This window comes from Prosopis cineraria, unplaced genomic scaffold (assembly GCF_029017545.1).
Source record: "Prosopis cineraria cultivar Desert tree isolate PC_DT_omini unplaced genomic scaffold, ASM2901754v1 PC10, whole genome shotgun sequence".
Lineage (NCBI taxonomy): Eukaryota > Viridiplantae > Streptophyta > Magnoliopsida > Fabales > Fabaceae > Prosopis > Prosopis cineraria.
This window is the reverse complement of record NW_026555341.1, coordinates 24,245,334-24,263,270: the sequence shown is the minus strand read 5'-3', so window position 1 is coordinate 24,263,270 and position 17,937 is coordinate 24,245,334.

The following is a 17,937-nucleotide window of genomic DNA, read 5'->3' as shown; positions in this document are numbered from 1 at the left end:
AATCATCTATTAAAAACCCTTCTACCTGAGGATCTAGAACCGCTAGCACTAGAACTGTTTCTCTTTGATATTCCTCTAGTCATGCTTAACGGAGCAAGAACTGCCCATAGCTATCTCTTCTCTTTTTAGAATCTGCCTCTCAACCTCGTCTTGCAGTTATACAAAGTCAGTTGTAGGTTTCCTCATAAGTAGCTTCAAGTAACCTGCCTTCTATACTCTAGGTGCATTTTCTCAATCAACCACCTTACTTTCGACATACTATATTGTCCCGCTCATGAAGGTAAGTCACAAACTTGAAAAGCTTATTAAACTTCTTCATAAATGCTTCCTCATTTATATCCCCCTGCTAGAAAGCATAGAATTTCACTTCCTTTTCATCTCCGAATGCCGTAGGGAAATGGTAGTCAAAGAATCTCCCTTTAAATTGCTCCTAATTGAGCCAACTACCCTACCTCACCAAATGCCACTAATATTTGGCATCTTCTATTAGTTGCATTATAGGTAATACTACCTTCTGCTCAAAGAAACACGGTGTGACTTAAAAAATCATTTCCATTCTTTCAACCAGGTTCTCCACATCTCCCTCTTTCATACTGCCATTGAAGGTCGACAGATTCAACTATGAAAAAGTCCTCCAAACTCGATCTACGGGAATCTCCTGATCTTTTCTACTGGCCATTGGCTTACTCCCTGAAGCATAGGAGGTTGTTGCCCTACTTGTTGGAAATTGTGCTCTAAGACCAATTATTATACTATGCACATTGTCATTTAATGAATTTTCTTTTTTATTATCATATCAATTGCATGTTCAATATGATAATTATATTCTTGGACAAACTATAATGATTGTCTTAAATGTCCCTGATCAGTATTAGGGATCATAGATGAAATAAGACTAGTATGACTTTGATTAATTATAGAGATACAAATCAAAGTCATCAACATTTGAAAGAGTACAAGATACTGGACCAACCCGCTATGAGAAAGCTGCATGGTACAAGTTATAAGCTTATCTCGTATGTAACTATATCACTAAGCCCTTTGACCTGAGATCATTATGGATTCCTGTGTGATGACCACTAAACATTGACCAAGTTAAAAGTCACCTCATAAAGGCTATGATTTAGTGATATTCATGCAGAGAAATATGAGTAGTCAAGATTAAATTTGTCCCTCACATTAAGTAAGAGATATTATGGGGCCCTCGATGAGTAAGACTGAAAAAATGTATGGCCATACTATAATGAAAAGGGATTTTTCATTGCTACAATTAGTCTACTCAGAGATCAAGAAAGTAACGATTAGGTAAAGGAGAATGACAATTTCATGTCTCACACTTGATCAAAATATTACGTGACAAAAGGAATGTGATATAGTTGTATGATAGGCTACATCGGATCATTGATCCCTATGTAAATTGGGTAGTTGCAATGTTTTGCTAGAGGCTAATTGTGACTTGTGGGCTAATAGAGTAATTAGCCTACTGCCAATTTCATAACAGAGTCACACACAAGAATAGCCTAACTCAATCTATAATGTTCAGGTTCATTGAATCTAGAATATCTCTAGATTTAATGAATGTAAATAAGGTGAATAAATTTTGTATATATATGTACTTGAATATTTATTTGATAAATATTTATATACATATATATATAATATGAAATTAAAAATATGATTATATATATATATATATATTATTGTCTAAATTACAATCTAAGTCTAACCATATTCTTGAATTTGATATTTGTTTATTTTCATATTGTATTAAAGGTGTTGGTATAAATTTATTATTTTTTAGGATATTAAAAGTTGCTGAAGAAGGTATATTATTATATGTTTTATTTGGTTTTATAAAATCAATTTCATAATCTATTTCTCTTTCATCTGGTTCTAACATTCTTTCATTTCTAATATTCCACTTGATTCTACATTTATGTTATTATATGATGGGTCATTTAAATTTGGTGGTCTAAAATTTTGAAGCATCCCATAAGGTTGTTCATGAATTACTAATCATGAATTTTACATATTTATAAAAGTTTCATCATAATTATTATTTATCAAATTTTCATACTCTTATTTTATTTTTTCTAATTCTTCTTTTTCTTAATTTTCTTCATTTTTCAATAATTTTTCTAATTTCATTTTTAAGTCTTTTGATTGACTTAATTCATCTTCTTCTAATTCATCGATTGCTTTAACCATATTTATTTTTACTATTGTTTGTGGTTTTTGTTGTGTTTTCTTTCTGGGTTTATAATTATAATTATCTAACATTATTTCTACAGCCCTATTAGCTTCTTTAAATTCTTCTTCATTTATTTCATTTTCTCCTCTTAATTCTCTTTCTATTTCTATTTTTAGTTTATTTCTTTTGTTTTATTAAACTTTGTTCATTTCTTAGTTGTTCCGTATTATATTTTATCTCTTTTAATTGTCCATTACAATCTTTCTTTAATTCATATACTTTTTGTTCTAAGGGTTTAACATATTCTTTAAGTCTTTTCATTTTTTCGCTAGGATTTTCCTTTTTTGACATTATTTGTACTTTTTTTAGTAACATTTTTATTATTTTTTTTCATTAAATAAATGTCCTAAATCACTTATATTCTTATTTATCAACTTAATTATTTCATTAAAAATATATTTGTTCAATTTGCTTGATTACTTATGCTATCTCCTTCTCCTCCTAATAAAAAAGGTTCTAAAATACATGAAAGATTTTCAACTGGTAAATAAGAGATATTATGGTACAAATAGGAGAATATGAGTTAAAAAATATAAAAATTAAATTAATATAATGATAATTCATGTGATGTAATATTAGGAATAAATTTTATAAAATAATATTATCCTTTACATATGTTTGAAAAAGAAATAATATTAACGACACCTTGTAATCAACCTTGGGAAGTAAGAGTAACTAAATCATATAGTAAAGTGAAATATGTCCACTGAGCTTCATCTGCAGTTGTTGTCCTATTTAGTTCTTGAAAAATAATGTTCACTTCCTATGCTCTAATAGTGGAGATTTTATATTTAAGATCTTCATCATTTCATAATGTCTTCTTTTTCTCCTTGATCATACTCAAATGTCTTCTTATTATCCCAAATTAATCAAATTAATTAGAGGGTAAAAGTTATCTGAATTATTTCTGCTATTCTTGAGTAACATCAGATTGGGTTCCAAAATAATGTTTGGCAGCTTCTTTGATAGAGTCTGGAAGTCTAAATATTTCTAACATGTCATTAAATGGATATATTGAGTGGATAAGGCCATAACTGAAAAGGCTTTTTACAAATTCCGGATTAGTGTTTAGATAAACAATAACTTTATTAAAGAAATAATGGAAAACATATTTAATATTGTTGGTTCTTGAAAGGAGAAAATGATTGATCTTATTGATGAGGAGTTTGAAATAATTATATTGTTCTAAGGTTTTAAATGATAGTAAGGTTACTAAGCTTAGACTTCTTCTAAAAGAGGTAGAAGTAGATGGACTGTTTTGAGGTATGTTAGTAACTATTTAAGCTTTAGACTTTTGGGCTTCTTTTATTATTTCGGTAAATGAAATTATTAGACCAGATCTACTTGGACTATAAGACTAGAATAGAGAATCAGGTATCTGAGTAGATGACTCAATTACTTATATTACTTGTCTTTGAGGGAATTGGGATAATGGTTTTCTAGATTTCTCTAAGCCTTCACTTTACTTGTCAAAATATTCACCTCATTTATGCGATGAGCTACTGTTTTAAATAATGATTGAATACTTGTATTTAATTGTCTAGGCTCATATTCATTTTCAAAATATTCACCTTCATAATTACTTGGTCTAGTGGGGTCATTATTGGTCCTTTTGGTGAACCACCACCACCACTTGTCATTATACTTTATCTCCTTTATATTTGGCTCCATCTGGACAAATAATCTACAATAAGTTTTTACCTTTGATATATTCAATCTCATAATCATAATAAGACATATTTGATTGTCATTTAATTAACATTTTGTTTCATAACTGAGTTGTCTTTATTCCTTTATTCAACCAGTGCTTTACTTGAGTATTATCAGTATTATCAAAATGAAGTGATCTCAATAAAAATGTTAAATACTGCAAAAGAAGTAAAAAAAATAATTGAAAAAAGATTATTAGAAAATTATAGTGATAATCCTTTAGTTTATTGAAAAAAATCTAAACCTTTAACAAAAATAAAGAGATTATAGTAATGAAATAAATTATAAACTTTATACAGACTAAAAATGATAAAAAAGAATTTGTAATGAATATAAATGAAATGAAACAATGTGATTTTAATAAAAGAAAGTAGATCTAAGTATTCATCACCTGCAATAATTGTATGAATTAACAATAAAAAATAAATACCCAATTCTTAAAATAGATTTGTTATTTAATAATAAGAGGAAAGAACATATTCAGTAAATTTTATTACAAATTAGGATTCTTTCAAATAAAATTAAAAGAAGAAAGTAAAAAATATACTACCTTTAATACATCTGAAGGATTATATGAATAGAATGTATTACCCATGAAATTTTATAATAACCCTAATATATTTCAAGAATATGTGATAAAATTATTATTATCAATTGCTGTAATATATATAAATGATATTTTAAATATTTTCAAAAAAGGATAAAGAAGGAACATGAATTAATTTCAAACTTATCAAAATTAACGACAAGAATAAGTAAATTAGTTGGAAAAAAAACAATATGGATATGGGATAAAAAAATAGTGAATTAGAAAAATTATTGGAAAATAAAGAAAATGAAGAAAACAAGAATTAGAAAAATAATAAACATTTAATAAATAATAATTATGATAAAGCTTTTATAAATATGCAAAATTTTACAATTAGTAATTCATGAATAACCCTATAAAATGCCTCAATTTTAAACTACCAAATTTAGATAACCCATCATATAATAATAAAAATGCAGAATCAAGTAGAACTAAGATGAAAGCATGTTAGAATTAGATGAAAGAGAAGTAGATTATGAAACTGATTTCAAATAAAACAGATTATAATAATATACCTTTTTTAACAACTTTTTAATGGAGAAGTAAATCATAAAAATGAAGAAAATATTATGCTATGATTATAGAAAAATATCAAAAAATATTATTAAATAAATTTTGAGGAATAGAAAAAGATGTATATGAAATAAGTAAACAAAAAGATACAATAAAAATATTACATGAAATAAAATTATGTTCATTAAAATATTTAAATTATTATTACGAAGTAAGATTATGAGACTTAAAAGTTTATAATTATCTTCTAAAAAAATATATACATGATAAATGTAAATCTGCATGAAAAAAATATGAAATATTATAAAACAAATAAAACAGAGTTTTCAGATGTAAAGAATTAGAACATAATAGGGATGTAAACTAGAGAAAAATCAAGTTTAAAATATTATAAAAAAAATATAAAAAATAAAAACCAAGAAAATTCTTAAAAAATGTAAACGTTATAATTGTGAAGAATAAGATAAATGCTCAAGTAAAAAAGATAAGAAAATTATAAAAATAATGAAAGAAAAGTATAAAGGCCTATAGGAAATGATGAATATACTTGTGCAATATTGGAAAAAAATGCCCTATAGAATCAACTCTAACAAAAAGAGTATTAAAGATACCTCTAATAAGTAAAGCCTTAGTAGATGTAAAAATTAACAAATTATCATTTAAGGATGAAGGAACAAAAATATATATCACAGGAGTACAATTATTAGTAAATATTTTTAAGAAGGAAGAAACTTAATATACATCATGCCTTAATAGATACAAGAGCAAATATCTTACTCGCAAAAGCAAATGCATTACTTGATGAATTATGAAAAAAAAAATATTAAAAATGCAAGAAGTAGGAAAACTAAATTAATTGTATAAATTAGAAGCAAGAGATATTCAATAAAAATGTTAAATACTGCAAAAGAAGTAAAAAGAAAAACAATTGAACAAAGATTATTAGAAAATTATAGTGATAATCCTTTAGTTCATTAGAAAAAAATCTAAACCTTTAGAAAAAAAATAGAATTAAGAGATTATAGTAAAAAAAATAAATTGTAAACCTTATTCATGGACTGAAAATGATAAAAAAAAATTTGTAGTACACATAAATGAAATGAAACAATATAATTTAATAAGAAAAAGTAAATTTGAGTACTCATCAGTTGCAATGATTGCAGTAAAACATAATGAAGAAAAAAGAAAAATCAATGATTGTAGTAAAACATAATGAAGAAAAAAGAGAAAAATCAGGATTAGTTAAAAACTATAAAAAGTTAAATGAATTAGCAATAAGAAATAGATACCCAATTCTTAAAATAGATTTGTTGTTTAATTTAATAAGAGGAAAGAATATATTCAGTAAATTTGATTGCAAATAAAATTAGAAGAAAGTAAAAAAAATATACTACCTTTAATACATCTGAAGGTATGAAGAAATATATTACCAATAGAATTTCATAATAACCCTAACATATTTTAAGAATATGTGACAATTATTATTAACAAAATTTTGCTGTAAATATATAGATGATATTTTAATATTTTTAAAGAATAAAGAAAAACATGAACACATAAAAATGGTATGGCTATTGTTCATGTGAGTCATAATACAAGAGGAAGTACCTTTTGATAGTATCTTGATCAGTTTATAACGCTCTTTATAGATGATATTCTTATATACTCCAGATCTTTTGAGGAATATGAAAAACATTTGAGAATAGCTTTGGGAATATTAAAAGAGAGAAAATTGTATGCCAAATTAAGCAAATGTGAATTCTAGCTGAGAGGTCAAGTCACCTAATTTCTCAAGATAGGGTTGCAATAGATCATAAAGTTGAATCAGTCCTGAAATGGAAAGGGCTAAGACAATCACAAAGACAAGAGGTATTCTTCTTCCCAAACTTCTCTCAAATTGTGTTGCTACTTACTAGACTAAAAAAAAGGTCAACTTTCCTATGAGATGGGAAATGTGAAAAAAGCTTTAGAGTTGAAAAAAAGGCTTATCTCTCCCTAGTACTAATTATTCCGATCCTAAGCTACTTTATGTAGTTTATAATGATGCAAATAAGCACAAGTTAGGATGTGTTAATGCAGCAGGGGAGAGTGGTGGACAACTAAAGCCTTATTACAAGAATTATCCCACACAACTTAGAGTTAGCAACAGTGATTTTTACCTTAAAGATATGGAGGCATCATCTCTATGTTAAGACCAAAGAAGGAAGGTCCCATCGCTTGCTGATGAGAGGTATGAAATTGGTTACTCGTTAGAGTAAGGAGCGGAGCAGCTGTCAGTTCTTTTCCTTCAAGTCTTCTGATTCTCCTTCGCCCCAACAGTCACTTCCCCTATCTCTATAAGGCCTTAGGGATTAATTAAGAATTCAAATTCTATTGCTATGAGGAAATACTGGTTCCCTCCGGGCCTGTGGGGCAGTTACACTTCTGTCATACCAGATCGACTCGACTATCATCCCATACCAGCTTTTCAAAGAAACTTGCCCAAGAACAGAACCTGCTATTGCTATCCCAGGTATTATTGGTGGAACTGCTATTACTGTTAGCCCTCATTATTGCTATTACTGTTAGCCCTCATTATTACTCCCTGGCCTCATATTGACTCATCTGGGTCGGTATCGACGTACTTAGCACTCGCTGGAAGCGAAAGCTGCTCGAGAGCAATACAATGAGGAATATAGGGGAAGATAAATTAGAGTATCCCTCTAAACTTAAAAGTATATCCTCCCGAACGAAGTAGCTTGACTGTAAAGGAAGGAAATCCATCATTATACAAAAACCATCAACACAAATCTATCTCTTATCCTTCTTTCTTTAGCTCTCCAGGAAAGCTATTCTTTTTATTTCTATGGAGGGGAACTTTCACCCTAAGGCTTATGGGAAACTCTCACTCGTTGGCATGAAACTGGCTTACTCTAAGGCTTGCTCACCTACTAAAGCCAGGAGCGAAAGAAACAGCTTTGATAAAGCCAAGCACTATACCTCTGGGCTAAGGATAACATAAAAATCCTCAGTCAGGTCAGGCAGAATTAAAGGCAAGGCAGAAGGAATATCTTTAAACTTTTAAGTATCGTTATTTCATCCCCTCACTCGTATGGAGCTTCCCCATAGGGAAATCTCGTAGCGTAGGGAACTATTCGTTCGCCTGGACACCCTTCAGCGATACAAGGAGATGGACTACTTTCTAAACTATGATAGATATGGAGCGGATGGCGCACTGATAGATCTCCTATTCGTTCATTCTGGATCTAGCTGATAAAGCCCTTTGCTTTAAATTAGTAAAGCGCTAACGCGCAAAGCGAGAGAGTTGCTAGTATTCCTTCAGAGACTTTCTTTTTTTAACTTAAGTGAAAGAACCCTTCCTAAAGGTACTTCAAGTGTAGTGAGACGAAGTGCTTCCCTTTACAGAAGCGCGAGGGGAAGGGGTCTCAATTATTGGCAGGGGAGTGCTCTAGTTGTCATTTTCCGTTAGGCTTCTTTTTGCTTCTATCTCTTTGCTTCTTTCACTGCTCACTCTGTCTTATCCAATCCAACGAACCAAGGCTAGCTCTCCTGTCTACGCTTTCAAGTCAAATACCGAAAAAGATATGGAATAAAAGACTAAAGTCAAGAAAAGCAGGAGCTAAATAGATATCCAATAGGGCACTTTAGCTTTAGAGGGTATGCTTTTACGAAGACTAGTGCTTCAGTGCCTGTGCCAAGGTGAAGAAGTTCATCATAGAAGGGGAAAGCTCTTTCTTTTCTCTTTTCACAAATCCTGTGAACGAATATGCTTCTTTCGGGTGCAGATGAATAGGAGCAAGAAAAACAGATCGGATTGAGCTAATGAGCACGTACCTGTTACTGGACTTCTTTACCGATGAAAAGAGGGGATTCCCCTCGGATACCCTGAGCGTGTCAGAAAGATGGGTACAGAAAGTGAGTCATGGTTAAATTCTCCACCATAAGACCTCTGAAGCGAGGATACAACATATTGAAATAAAGGAATTTTATGATCCCTCCGATCAACAAGCATAGGCATCGGATTGATTGAACATTAGATTCTTGCTTCTACTGATACTGAAGCAACGGCTTTAGCTTTTTCTTTCATTAGTCCCACTCCGGGCAACTCACTTGATCAAGCAAGAAATAGCATATATAAGGATCTACTGAACAAGACGAATATAAAGAATACCGATCAACAAGCAACAAGCACCGGTACAGACTCATACGGATATGAGGTATACCTTTACTATATCGATTCACTCGCTTCTTGCTACCTCATACTAAGACTATAGATATTGAAACTTTTATTGACCGAATTTAATTTTAGTAGCACCTTATTAGTCTAGGGCCCAACAAGCAACGAGCAAGAAAACTACCTTTCCTAAGCCTAAGTTTACCCGGCATAAGCAACAACAGTTCCCTACCCGGCTATGGGCTAAGCTCACTCGTTTACCCAGTAGCTCTGTTCACTTGATTCACTGTTACACGTTCCTAACTCCAGTTTGACTTTACAAACTCAAAACTACTAGCTCTCTTAAGACAAACTCATTCATAACAGCATCGGGATTATTATTTCTAATTGGTCCAGAATAGGCCCTCTATTCGCCTATTATCTGACTACCCTTTAACTCAACAACCTTGCGGCTAGAAGTATAAGAAGGTGCGTAGCTTGTTAGGAATTAGCAAGATTAGAGATGAGAAGACTGATTAGTAGTTCTATTACAAAACTCGGGCGTACCTGCTTGCTTACCCGCTCACTCGAACAAGAACTCCAACTTGGCCCACTTCTGGCTTTGGCCAATATCCTTGATCAATGGACGCTTAGCTAGTTCCTACTTTGGATAGGTACTACTTCCACGAAAGCAAAAATTGCAACTGCTGATGTCATTCTTAGACGTTCATCACCCTCGTGGAACTCACTGATAACCTCATTCTGGCAAGTGAGAAATCAACTAATGCTAACCATCATCAGCCAAAAAGACCCGAGAAAGCCACGATAAAAGGAATTAGACAGCTCATCTTTTGACTGTAGTGATTCCGCTACGTGGGTTGAGAAAAGGGCTTTCTTAAAGGACTAAATGTAGTTGTTCTAGGAAGAAGTACTTTCTATCAGTGTAGGTAGGGTCCGATCAATCCAGTGAATGAATGGAATTGATTTAAGCGCGGATTAGCCGCGAAAGAGCTTTACAAGCGGCATTGCCAGATTATCGGAATCGTTTCAATGTGAACATTCCAGTAAGCAGTGCCGAGATGAACTGTAATGGCTATTAGAAGAGGGTAGACAACTCAATACTCTTTTCTTAGACGATAGGTGAGACTGAATTGGAGATTCATAAATAAACTTACCACACGAGCGAAATGGATAGAATTCATTAACGTAGCTATCATACGACGGGACTCAAGCTTTAAAACTCTCTCAACAAGGGATACATTTGAGTGAGTTGTTGTTAGGTTCAAAGTTTGAATCTGAACTCACTACTCACGTCACTTTACGACCCAAGCATAACTACAGGAATGAGGCACCAGTAATGGCCTCTATACGTACTAACAGGAACTCTTAAACGCCTGTTGGCGCTTATGCTATCTACGGTAATACCTCAACTCTGCGGCTAGACATGGCTTGATCATGTTACTAGTGTATATGTGATGGTAAAGCATATAACCCAGATACAGGGTCAGGTTATGCCCTGATCACTAAGTTTGACATTAGCCACCTTGCTTGCTGATGATGATCCTAACATAGAATTGTAGTGTGACCACACAAATTTTTTTTAGTTCGAAATACGCTATAAACCAGGCAGAGAAAATAGAGCAATGGATGTACTTTTGAGACAGCACAATGAGATTGAATGAGGGTAATTTCCACGTGGCAGTATGATAGGCTGCTGCATAAGAATATGAAATTTCAAAGGATGAACAATTATGTATCATATGCAACTAGTGTGGGGAAAAGAAAGTGTAAAGGGATATTCAATGCAAAAAGGGCTTTTGTACTATGAAGGACGACTGGTGCTACGTGGCAACTCTCCCAAGACTAAAGACTATATTGGAATGGAATGAAGAAGGATGTTCAAGAGCATGCGGCAAGATGTGAGATAGGCCAAAGAAACAAATATGAAGCTATGAGTCTAGCTGGGTTGCTGCAACCCATACCTACACTAGAGGACACATGGGAGGACATTAGCATGAATTTCATAAGGGGCTACCTAAGAGCAACCATGCTGACACCATTTTAATGGTGGTAGATCACTTTTTGAAATATGCCCATTTCATCCTTCTTTCTCACCCATAAGTGCTAAGGAAGTGGCTAATTAGGGAGGAAAAACTCCATGGATTTTCGAAATCAATTGTCTTCGACTAAGACAAGGTATTCACAAGTTAGTTCTGGATAGAGTAGTTCAGTACGGTTGGAACCACTCTCAAGTATAGCTCCTCTTATCATTCGGGATGGGCAAGCCAATGTGGTGAATTGGAGTTTAGAGACATACCTCCGCTGTTTTGCAAGCAATACATCAAAACGAGTATTGGTATAATACCTCTCATCATAACTCTACAAGTATGACTCCTTTCAAAGCCTTAAGTGGAAGGACCAATCTTCAAGGGTTCAGGAGTTAGACCAACAGATACAAGAAACGTAATTCTGGAGGAATTGAGAGAGTAGCTGAATTGGGCACAGTGTAGGATAAAAGAGTCAGACCAACACCGGAGGGAAGTCCATTATATTGTTTGGAGAGGCTGTTTATTTGAAATTGAAGCCATATCAATTCAAATCTGTCGCTAAGAGACCAAACGAGAAGCTGTCATCCAAACACTATGGGCCCTATAAAATCACAAAAAAAATAGGTCCCATGGCCTATCGATTGGAACTACCTCCAGAAGCCCGCATTCATAATGTTTTTCATGTTTCTCAACTTAAGCAAGCTTTGAAGGTGTTAGTGGAAGCACAGCCCTTACCCAAAACTCTCACTGAAATGATGGAGTTGGAGGTCAAACCAGAATCAATAGTAAGAGTGAGGTCTGTTGATAGGAAATTATGGGAAATTGCTAATTAAGTGGAAGTGCTTACCCAAACGTGAAAATACCAAGTGCATTTTCCCTAATTTCACCTTGAGGACAAGGTGTGGCTTGCTGAGGGAGGAAAGATGAGCCCACTGATAAGAAATGGGCCGAGTCTACAAAAGAAAGCAGGGTAAGGACCCAAAGAAAAAAGGGCCCAAATACTGAATCCCATTAAGCAAAAGGGCAGAATGGGTTTAACACTAGGTAACTGATGCTCAAAATCTATCAGTGAAGGTGCGTAAAAAGGATGTGGGGGGGTATTGGAGGATATGGTCCTGTAGTAAGGGAGAGGTCCTGGTCTCTCGAAAACCAAGTTGAGTTTTCTTTTGAGAGTGTTAGCTTGAGTGTTTGTTTTGTTGCTGTGGTAGAAGATCATTTAGTGATTAGGGATTGTATTCCTCTACATTTTCCACACATAATAGAGGTTTACAGCAATCTATTTTCTTCCAAATTTGCATTATTTCATTACAGGTTCTATCAAATAAGTTTCGCCAAAATTAGCTCACACGAAATGCATTTAATTACTTTATGCAAGTAGAGCTAGAAAATTTATACCTCATCAAACATAAGATTCCCAATGTCAAAGGTGCTGTTGGAATACGACATCTTGGGCCCATTAGATTAAGTCCAAACGTGTTAGGGTTTAAGAATAATTAGGGTTGAAGAAGCACAAGTCTGCCGTCTTAGACTCTTATTTCTTTCCAATCATATCTTATTATAAATTGATCTTGTAAATATCTCTTTGATTTTACCTTGATTCTAAGGACTAACCGAAAGTGTTGTGTGGTTAAAAGAACCAGAATCAGGCGATCCTACCTACTACACGTGGATATCAGAAAATAATATGGTAATGAGTTAGCTTGTGAACTCCATGACTATGGAAGTTAGCAGCAACTACATGCTTGCCTCAACAACACAGGAGATATAGGACTCAGTGAAACGCACGTATGCTGTCATAGAGAACCCAGCAGCAGTGTTTCAACTGAAACAGGCCTTGAAAGACCTAAGGCAAGGAGATAAATCAGTAACTCAGTTTTATAGTGCCCTTGTGCAAATCTGGCAGCAGATAGATCTCCATGAAGTCTATCAATGGACCAATCATGCTAATGCAACACTACCGTCAGATTGTAGAAAGGAACACACGTATGATCTCGGGGTTGAATGACAGATTTGAAGATGTACGGGGGAGGATCATGGGTCCCTTGAAGATGCTGTCAACACCATAAAATTTGAGGAAAGTTGGAAAGAATTAGTGCAAGGTCTAATTCCTCCTCTACTCCTAGCACTAACTCAAAATCTTCTGCTATGATAGTTAAGGGTAAACGCTCTTCACTTTGGTGTGATCACTGCAAGAGTGGTCACACTAAGGATAAATGCTGGTAGTGAGTCTAAAACTGAATCTGCATATCCTCATGTCAAAGTTGCTAATGGGACATATGCCAAGGTTGAAGGGCTTAGAACTGTGATAATTTTCCCAGGATATTAAACTAGAAAATGTATTATATGTGCCTGAAATTGAATGCAATTTGGTTTCAGTGAAACAAATAAATCCTCCTCTTTCCACTATGATTTTTGCTACTTTGCCAAACAAGTCTGAAACCAATATTTGCCTCATCCTTATAAACCATCCCAACCTTTTGCATTGATATACAGTGACATTTAGGGACCTTCTAAACATCTACAAATAATGCTAGATTGTTTATCACTTTTATTGATGATCACACTCGCCTAACTTGGGTATTTTTGATGAAAAACAAATCTATCACCTATTGCTAAACATACCTCAAGGTTGCATTGTTTTTGTGTATGATGAGCATAAAGGAAAATTGGACCCAAGAGCTATCAAATGCATTCTCAACAAGGTTACAAGTGTCATTCACCTTCCACCCGTAAATTTTATATCACTATGAATGCTCGGTTTTGTGAAGATCAACCATTTTTTCAAAAATTACCCATTCAGGGGGAGAGTGAGACCAATAATGAATGGTTAATTTGTTCTAAAAATAATTCTGATAAATCTAGTAGGTCCCAAATGCCACCTGAACCCCCTCTTGACCTTGCACCAATTACGACAACGCCTCCTCTTCCTACAATATCAAATGACTCTCAATCACCTCAAATTGTACCCTTTAAACCTAATATCACCTCATCTAAAAGGAAGAAACTCTGGAAAATTCTGGTAATACAGAAAAAGAAAATCTGGAAAATTCTAGTACTAATAAGACAAGGGTGGAACAACCTAGTATGCAGGAGAAAGAACCTCACATCAGGCAAAATAAGGGCACCATATTGGAGGATCAATCACAATCTAGGCGAAACAAGGGCACTAAACAGAATGTGAGTGAAAGTAGTGACCAAACTATTCCTATGCAAGTCTAAGAATCCGAATCGGAGGCAAGTTTTGAAGACTTTGTATGGCCTAAAACAATCCCCTCGAGCTTTGTTTGGACGTTTTACACGAGCAATCAAACAGTATGGTTATACTCATACTCAGTGTCAATCATACTTTGTTTGTAAAACATAACTGTCATAAACTATCTTGATTGTGTAATAGATGATATTGTATTGACAGGGAACGACTTAGAAGAGATTGAAAAATTGAAGGCAAATCTGGCCAAGGAATTTGAAGTCAAAGGCCTTGGAAACCTTTTTGGGTCTAGAAGTAGCAAGATCAGAAAAGGGGATCAACATGTCACAAAGGAAATATACACTTGATTTATTGATGGAAACAGGGTTGTTAGGGTCAAAGCCTGTGGATATACCTATGGAGACCAACTACAAAAAGAACTTGAGAAGAAAGAAAGGAAAAGAAGGATCACCTGTAGACAAAGGGAGGTACCAAAGACTAGTGGGAAAACTCATCTATTTATCCCACACAAGGCCAGACATCAATTTTGCAAACAAAAGTGATTGACTTGGTGATAGAAAATATGGCAAATGTATTTTAGAAAGAAATAATTGTTTTTGCATTATTTAGTATTTTGTAAGTTTCCTTCTAAAGGAAGGAAACCTGACCTGCTTTTGTTTGTTCTACTCTTTATTTAAATCTGCAAGTTGAGCTTTCCTTATAGGGAAGGAAACCTCAAACTTATATTTTATTTCATTTTATGTTTCCTTCATAAGAAGGAAACCTTAATTGTGGCTTCTATAAAAAGCCACCATGCAGCACATGTAAGGGAGTTCTAAGAGTTGGAATGAATTGCTGTTCTATTCCCCTTCTGCGTCCCTCTCCACTTCCCCTGCTTTCTCTGTTTTCTGTCATCTCTCCCCTCTGTTTTCCCTCCCCCTTCACCTCTCACTCTCTGATTCTATTTCTTTTCCTCATCCTATTCTGTTCAAATCAATGTGAGTGTGTGTGTTTTACATCAACTTGGTACCAGAGCCTGGTTCTGAACGTTCCTAGGCTGTTTCCGCGGCCAGAGATCGAAGGAAAACTCTCAGGGGAGCTCAGCATACTCTGTTCACGCTGCCAGCACCCAGAATCACATTTCCCAACGTCAGATCCAAAAACGGACGCTACCATCGTGCTCAGAAGGGAAAATCCGGTCAGAACCAAAAAGACCACCTCCGCCCGAAGTCACACGCGCCATCACGCGCCGGTGGAGCTTCTGCGCGTGGTCTTCACTCGCCTCACGCGCCGCCACACGCGCCGTCCGTACAGTCGCCGCCAAAACGTGATTTCAGTGTTTTCTGTGTGTTTTCGCGGAATTTGTTCAACTTTGAAGGAGCTGAGGGGCGCAAGTCATCATCTAAAACTTATTTGGGGGTAAAACTTTTTGTTTTGAGCTCCTAAAGCAACGCTGGTAAGGCCGACGACCCTTTCATTTAACTGGCTTACTTGGTTCTTAAAGGGAGGTGTTTCATTCATAGCTAGTTCTGAAATCTTTGTTGTGTGGTACTTTGGTTTCTTTGAGCATTGCAATTTTTATTTTATTTTTATTTTTTTTAATCATGTTTTAATATTTTGAAAATATATAAATATATATATAAAAAAAAAGGAAAATTTACATTGATCATTATGTTGTTAATTTGTGACTTTTGATAGCAGTGTTCGTATAACCTAAGACACCTACCTCACACACAATCCTGCCCTATACTCGTGTCCAAAAATTACCCTAGATTAATTGAAGTTTCTAACGGTTTTCCTGAAAGGTTTTTGAACCTTCGGAAATTTCTGTGAAGACTTCACTCGAGTTGTTACCTATTTAGCATACGATCCCTGTGGAATTTTTGAATTCTCAGAGGGTTAGTGTTGTTAAAGAAAGGACTTCACCTATTTAGGTAAGGGCAACTTGGGGGCCTTTCTTCCTTAGGTTATTAAATCCACACCAAACTTGCACTTTACCATACCATCTTTGTCATTGTATGACCATTCGTGATTTATACGATAAGCAAGCTTTATTAGACCAAGAAATTACTGCCCTAAAATAACTCCCAAATCACCCAAAATCATCTTGAGGAATCTGAAAGGACTCAAAGGGCATATGTGGACCAGCGGCTAGATGAAATTAACAATAAATTTAAAGAGATAATGGGTGCAATTCAGTTGACATACAGACAAGATACAAGGAAAACAACTGAAGGGATACTCGAAAGACCTATCATTAGAGGAGAGTCAAGTCTTAAAAATGAACAATTCCCAGTCCACAATCTACTTAGAGGTAATTCCCTTAGGATTGGTCATTCCTCTAGAGCTATGGGTGAAAGACACAGTAGAACATTTCCTCATGAATTTACCAATCATCATTCTGATGACATAGATGATACTTGGGATGGGCAAGGGCCTGAAGAACAACATCATAGACCATACCAGTTAGTCCATAGGAATGGTAGAGAAGGCTTTAGAAGGACACATATTGATGACATCACCAAAAAGGTTAAAGTTGAAGCTCCTGAGTTTGATGGACGATTGAATCCTAGTGCATTCCTGGATTGGTTAGCTAGCATGGAAGACTATTTTGAATGGTATGACATGAGAGATATTCAGCGAGTTCGGTTTACGAAGATGAAGCTCGTGGGATCTGCTAGGAAATATTGGCAAAATGTCCAAAGGAACATTGAGCGACAAGGTTATCCACCGATTGAGACGTGGGATGAAATGAAGGCCAAGCTGAAAGAAAAATATGTGCCGACTCATTATAAGAGTCAACTGTATGACAAATACCTTAATTTGAGGCAAATCTCCACAGCTTCCGAGTATATTTCTCAATTCGATGACCTTATGATTAGATGTGACGTGGATGAAGAGGAATGGCGCATCATTACCAAGTTTGTTAATGGTCTCAAGCCATATCTACAGAAGGAGCTCAAGTTAAACTTTCCAGAGTCTCTTGATCATAAGACTTTAGAAGTAGAGTCTCTGTCACAGTACTCGTCTGCAAAGCGTATCGACATGCAGAGCAATCTGTTTAGACAAGCACGAACTTCCAGTATGTCTGAACGACCAACAGGAACACTTACATCTAGGCCTAGCTCGTCTTTTACACCTACTCAAGCAATTGGGTTAAGGGGTAATACTTCTAAGCAGCCTAGTGAGGCTATAGTTCCTGCTTCCCGCCATAACAATTCCTTTGTCGAGTGTTTTCGCTGTCACTCAAAGGGTCATATTGCGTCAAAATGCCCACAGCGTACTCTAGTTATTGACTCAATATGAAGGTGAGGAAGACAATGCAAATGCTGACGTTGTCGTAGATCCAGTTGAGTGTCCTTCAGATGTCGATGAGGACATCATCATTGATGAACATGGGTGTGAGACACGTCGAGTTGGAGTTATGCGATGCATTCTATCTGTCCCTCTGCCTAGTGATTCATGGAAGCGAACAAGTATTTTCCA